The sequence below is a fragment of the Arachis hypogaea genome, chromosome 13 (assembly GCF_003086295.3).
Source record: "Arachis hypogaea cultivar Tifrunner chromosome 13, arahy.Tifrunner.gnm2.J5K5, whole genome shotgun sequence".
Classification (NCBI taxonomy): domain Eukaryota; kingdom Viridiplantae; phylum Streptophyta; class Magnoliopsida; order Fabales; family Fabaceae; genus Arachis; species Arachis hypogaea.
The window spans coordinates 60,009,817-60,016,965 of NC_092048.1; positions in this window are offsets into that span (position 1 = coordinate 60,009,817).

The following is a 7,149-nucleotide window of genomic DNA, read 5'->3' on the forward strand; positions in this document are numbered from 1 at the left end:
TTGATCCATCAATTACAACAGAGCTCCCTAACCCAATGAAAGGGTTTAGTTGTTCATAGCTCTTGAAAATGAAAACAAAGATGGAGAATACATCATAAAACTAGAAATTGCAAAGAAAGTAAAATACAGAGAGTAGTTCTCTTTTTCCCAGCCTCCAGAACTTCTTCTTAATTCAAAGCTACTCCTATATATACTACTCTCTCAGCTTCTAGTGTGATTCTTCAAGTCTTGGGCCTTTGGATCTTGAGTTTGAAGCAGTTTCTTTCTTTATTTGGGCTTGGCTTTACTTACAGAGAGAAAGTGCGAAGTGGGCGGAGACTTTAGTTCAGGACGCTAGGGGTTTAATATTTAGTGAGAATATAAGTTCGAGAACGTTAGTGACACTTAACATTGTCACTAACGTTCCAATGCACCCCTTTGCCTCACGTTAAAACCCATGTTAACTAGGTTAACGTGGCTTTTAACGTTGCCTTGTTAACCTTTGAGAACGTTAGTGACACTCAACATTGTCACTAACATTCCAGTGTGTCCCTTCTTGCTTCACGTTAAAGCCCACGTTAACTAAGTTAACGTGGCTTCTAACGTGGCCCTTGCCATCCTTCGAGAACGTTAGTGACATTCAACATTGTCACTAACATTCAATGTGCCCCTAGGTCTCACGTTAGAGTCCACGTTAACTAGGTTAACGTGGCTTCTAACGTGACCATCTTTAGCCATCCAACGTTAGTGACAATGTTGAGTGTCACTAACGTTGGCTCATCCTTCATTCCTCATCGTTAGCTTCCACGTTAACCAAGTTATGTGGAAAGTTAACGTGACTCTTGGGGGTTGTGTGGTTGCTTCAACGTTAGTGACAATGTTGAGTGTCACTAACGTTGTCGACAACTCTTCATCCCTTACGTTAGTTCCACGTTAACCAAGTTAACGTGGAGTTAACGTGGTACTTTGCATCATAGGCCAACGTTAGTGACAATGTTGAGTGTCACTAACGTTGGCTTCTCTTCCCCCCTTAACGTTAGAAGCCACGTTAACTAGGTTAACGTGGCTTCTAACGTGGCCACTTATGAGTAATTGCCAACGTTAGTGACAATGTTAAGTGTCACTAACGTTGGCTCAACTTCTCTTCTCCACGTTAGAGTTCACGTTAACTTAGTTTAACGTGACTCTCTAACGTGGGCATTGATGTCTTTTTGAGAGTGTTATTGCAATCACTTTTCTCATTAACCTTGCAAGTTACCTCCCCTTTTCTTGCTTCCTTTTGGTCCTGAAATCAAGCAATAAAGTGCATCAAAGCTCTAGTCCAAGTCATGAGTAATGCAAACATAATATTTGTCACTAAACTTATGCAAAATCCTCATGAAATTATGTAAAATGCACAATGTATGCTTGAATCAAGGCATAGGTAATATCTACCCAAAACTAGCTTATTTCCTAAAGAAATGCATGAAACTAACCTAAAAACAGTAAAGAAAAGGTCAGTGAAACTGGCCAAGATGCCCTGGCATCACAACACCAAACTTAAAGCTTGCTTGTCCCTAAGCAAGTACTGGAACAAGAGAATGATGAATGGAATATCCAGAGGAGTGAGTCATTCTTGTGGAAGTCATGTTACTGATTTTATGGTGGTTTCATGCATAGCAACTTAGGTTCATTCCATTACTGGTTTTCAGACCTTTATCATGTCTCTAAACACTTACTTTGTTTAAATCCCATGAGACTTTTATTCATTGATCCTTTTATTGTTATTTCAAGGGTTGTTTGTGTTATTTAGGCTAAGTGCTCTGTAAGGGGGCAACTCTTTAAGATAAGTTTTCAGCCAACACTCCCAAACCAGTTGGTTCAAGGTGCTAGGTGTTGAGCACCCCTAAGGACTTACTCCCTCAAGTCTCTCCCCCATACATACACACCACAGGCATATAGTTTGTTTATTTTCTTTTCTTGAGACCTTGGTGTCCAGCACCTCTTTGGGTTACTAAATGCTCTGTAGTGAGGTTTACTCTTGATAGTGGATTTTCAGCTGATAATCCCGGGTTAGTTAACCCAAGTTACCAAGTGATAAAGCACCCCTGAGAGCTTATTCATCCAAGTAGATCCCTCACACAGGAGCACCACAGACACTTGTCTCAAGGTTTAAACCATTGGTGCCTAGCCTTATTACTTACTCTTTTCTTTTGTTTTTCACTTCCATTATTCTTTCCTTTTTCTCTTATTAGGATCTTGTCATATGCTCGGTCTCATGGGTATATCCAAAGTCAAGTATTCAGGATAGATAGTTGTCCTCCTAACCTTGTGGTTGAACCAACTTAGCTAACTTATGACTACCCCAAAGATTCATGAATGCACTTCCACAATATGAATTCCACTCTGGTCTTTTAAAAACATAAACCTTCTCTTCTTCATTTGATTCAAAAGGAACAAGCATACAAGTAAGTTAAGTAGGGATGCAGCGACATAAAGACTAGCACACATAGACCTATTCATACCACAAACTTAAAAGACATGATTGAAAAAGGTTTAACATAACATGGAAGCAAGTTCTATTTCATACAAGATCTTCCTTATTTTAAGACATAGAGAAAGATGGAACAAAAAAGGAACTCCACCACCTTTTACCGTTGTGGATGTCCATGCTCTTTTCCTTGCTTGTCCTCCTTGTTTCCTCTTGCATTTCCTCGCATCCGTGCCAATCTTGCTTGCTTCCAATCCTCAAGTGCCTTCCTCACTGACTCATGACTCTTTCTACCCTTTGTCTTTCCTTTCGTGCTAATTCATCCTTCATTTTGTCATACTTGGCTATTCCTGGATGCAATACTGGCAGCTGTCCACTAAGTAGCCAAGCCTGGCTTGAGTGTTTATATGATGTCCTGTTTGGCTCATGTAAACTCCTTCTGCGAATGCCTTTGCTCGTCCAATAGTTCTGTCTGTTCTATTTGTCTTCGATGCATCTCATGTATGTGTGCCCCTTGATGTGCTTGGATGTTGATTAGCCTCTGGGTGGATTCTTGTTGCTCGTTTTGCCTTTGTTCCATCCTGTTGAATGCTTCTCCCATTGTTGTCCTTGGCTTAGTTGCTATTCCATCATTTGCCTTTGCCACTCACCTTGCTGTGTCATCCATCTTGAAAGTGTTTCCTCTTGCTGCCCCATCATCTGCAGTTGAAGCTCTTTCTGTGCTCCTTGGCTTTCCAAATATTGTCTAGATAAGCCATCAATGGCCTCCTGCAATTGGTGCATGTCCAAGGTCTGTTGTGCTTGACCCTCTGAGACTTGGCCTTCCACTACTTGAGGGGCTGTCCTCTTCCTTTGCTTCCGTTGAGGCAGGGGGGATGCTGCAGCATTCATCCTTCGGACTGTTATTGGAATGCCTTCCTTTATCCAAACGGGGTCCTCATCTTCAAAAACCACCCTAGCTTTCTTGCATATTCGGTAAATAGTGCTGGGGTAACCTAATGTTCCTCTTGAGTCACTTTTTTCTGCCATCTTTCTAATGCCTTGAGCTATGATCTCATGAACTTTGATTTCTCCTCCCTTGAGTATACAATGCACCATTGTTGCTCTCTCGAGATTTACCTCCGAGTTGTTTGCAGCTGGGAGAATAGACATCCTCACTAGCTCGAACCACCCCTTAGCTTTAGGAGTGAGGTCTGTTCTCTTAATGAACTTTGGTTTATTTCCTGCACCCCTTTCCCAGTCAGCTCCTGGTACACAAAGGTCTCGTAGAAGCTGGTCATAATTGGGGTTGTTGTCCAATCTTGAGTGGTAACTTTCTTCTTCAAACGGTATAGACCGTAGCTTGAATGCCCTCATTACACTCATGGGACCAAAATCCACTATTGTTCCTCTCACAAAGCTTGTATATGACTCATCTTTCTTATCATATCTGATTGCATTTGCATAAAATTCTCTTATGAGATTTGCATTCACCTTAGTGACCGGGTCAGTGAGGAGCTCCCATCTTCTCCTTTCTACCTTCTCTGTGATTTCGGGGCATTCAGTCTTCTTAACTTGAAACCCCAGCTCATAGATGATTTCCTTATCAACCATCCACCCGTATTGCAATTCATGATGCAAGCTTCTAAATCTCTTCTCATCATATGGGTGTTCTTCCATGGGTTCTTTTCCCTCCCTTCTCTTAGAACTTGAAGATGCCATGAATGTTGATTAATATGTGAAGGTGGTAAGGTTGTGGAAACTTTTGGTTGTTTAGGGTTTTATGGCAATGAAGAGAGTGAGAGGAGGAACGTTTATAATCAGATAGGGGGTGTATTGTACCGAAGTGAAGAGTGGTGAAGGGTGTGTGATGACAATGAAGGGTGGTACGGACAAGGGTCGTTTATATAAAGAGGTTGTGAGAGAATGGAGGGTGTAGATTGATGAAGTTGTCACTTGATTGACGGTTAGGGTTATGCATGGCTAGAAGACAAGGATCATCACTTTATGATGGGGATTGCTCGGTCTTCTAGGGGTTCCATTTTTTTCAATGTTGCATGGCAGCATTTTCCAATGTATTCCCTCTTTAGAAAAAGTGTGTAACCCCTCCTATTGTGGTGTCTGAACCTTCTTTGTTTGGTTGTCCAATCTATCCCTTTTTATGCTCCTTTTCCTTTCCTATAAAGATTTAAAATCAGGAAATTAATATCATAAAAAAATTCAAACTCTACGGCTAGAATACAAGGGAAGAAAGGATTTGATTGTTTATTTATGAATTCCAACTAACTAACTAACAAACTATTGGTGGGTCCTTATATGCATTTTGGTGGCACCATGGGGTGACACCAAACTTAGTTTGAAGCAATGTGATGAAAAGTTTTGTTCAAAGCTCCCAAGACTAGCATGCATCTTGGTTTACTTTGAACACCAAACTTGTTCTTCACTATATACTGCATGATAAAGATTTCACTAACTGTTTGTCAAGTTTGGGTTGAAATTCATAAACATTGATTTATTCATTATTTTAAAAACATATAAACCATGGGTTGCCTCCCATGAAGCGCTTCTTTAGTGTCACTAGCTTGACGTTTTCCCTTTATCAGGGTGGTTGGTAGTACTTAAAGTCCTCCCCTCTTGCTGTGGACTTGTATCCATTGGTTGGATCAATGATCTCCACATGTTCCAGGGAAAGAACTCTGTTGATAGTGAAGACCTTAGGTAACTGAGATGGTACAGTAGGGAGATTAGGGGGAATATCTGGGAAGTAAACTGAGACAACTCTATCCCCTGGAGAGAAGTCTTCCGTAGGGATCTTCTTGTTCCTCCATTTCCTTGGTACCTTTTTCTTTGTTTCTTTTGAGGTTGCCTTCCCCTTGGTGACCTCTTTTCTCCAAGGAGTTGTGATGTTGTATTCACATGCCTCTAGAGGTTTAGGTTCCTCCAACTTTTCTGAGCTGTGGCAATTGCTGTTTTCCTTGTTTATCAATTGAGGGGGTTTCAGAATGAACTGGCTGTGCTTCAGTGCTTGTCTCCTCCTTCAGTGTCTCCTTATCGTTTGTGCTTAGTTCCTTGTCCTATTGATCTATTTCTTGTGAGAGTTTGAAGACATTGAAGTTGAGTCGTTCATCATGGATTCTCAATATTAGCTCCCCTTTCTCTACATCGATAAGTGCTCTGGCTGTAGCTAGGAATGGTCTTCCCAATATGATTGGGTGAGTGTGACTCTCTTCCATTTCCAGAATGACAAAGTCTGTTGGGAGAAAGTATTTCCCAACCTTTAGCAACATATTTTCCACCACTCCTATTGCTTGCTTTTGAGTTTTGTCAGCCAGTCTGATGATTACATCTGTGGGCATTATCTCATTAATCTGCAGCCTCTTCACCAGGGATAAAGGCAGTAAGTTGATGCAGGCCCCCAAATCACATAGTGCTCTATCGAACATAGTTTCACCTATGGCACAAGGGATGTGAAAACTCCCTGGGTCTCTTCTTTTCGTAGGCAACTCAGGTTGAATAAGGGCACTACATTCCTTGTTCATCACTATAGTCTACCCTCCCTTGAGTGAGCTTTTCCTGGGAAGAAGTTCCTTCATATACTTGATGAATGCAGGCATTTGTTAAATTGCCTTGATGAATGGTATGTTCACATGCAGAGATGCAAACAAGTCTAGGAACCTTGAGTATATTCTTTTTCCCACAGCACCATTGAGCAGTTGAGGGAATGGTGCATAGAGCTTCAGCAGCTCTTGTTGTGAGATTTCTGGTTCTTTGTGATCTCTATCCTCCTCCTTTGTTGAGTTGTCTTCAGGTTGTTTGCACATTTTGCCTTGCTTGTCTTCAATCTCTTGATCACTTATAGTGACCATTTTGCAATCTTCCCATCTTACTTTCTTTGCTTCTCCCTTGGGGTTTTTCTCCGTGTCACTTGGAAAGCTATCAGTGGGTTTGGGAATCTTCTCAGCTAAATATCCCACCTGGAATTCCAGCTTCCTAATGGTCTCTCCCTGGTTCTTAATATTGGCTCGCACCTCCTCTTTGAACACCTTATTTTCTTGAATCTCTTGGCATATTCCTTCAAGTAAGGCTTCAATCTTAGAGAGCTTGTCATCAATTGAAGAGTGATTCGGAGCAGATGTGCTATTTTGGTTTTGATAAGTGTGTAGAGACGTGTTGTTGTGGGGGTGTTGAGATGTCCTCTAGGTGAATTGCTGGTGAGCTGCATTGTTGTTGGAGTTGTAACGTCTCTGGTCTTGGTTTTGATCTTGCTCACTTCCCCACCCAAAGTTTGGGTGGTTTCTCCATCCAGGGTTGTAAGTTTTGGAGTATGGATCATAGTTTTCCTTGGTGAACTCCCAATGTAGTTGGATTGCTCCTGACTCCCCTCTGCTTCTTCATTCACCCCTTCTTGGGTTGTTGATGAAGATGAGATTGCTGCTACTTGGTTCCTCTCCATCTTCTTGGTGAGGTCAGCCAGTTGCTGGGTAATGAGCTTGTTTTGGGCCAACAGAGCATCTACATTGATTAGCTCCATCACTCCTCTTGTGTTCCCTCTTTCGGAAGCATAGAAGTAGTCGTTTTCTCCTACTATTTCGATAACATCTATGGCTTCCTCAATGGTCTTCTTCTTGTTCAAGGATCCTCCAGATGAATGGTCTACGCCCTTCTTTGACTCATAAGAGAGCCCTTCATAGAAAATATGCAGCTGGACCCATTCGTTGAAC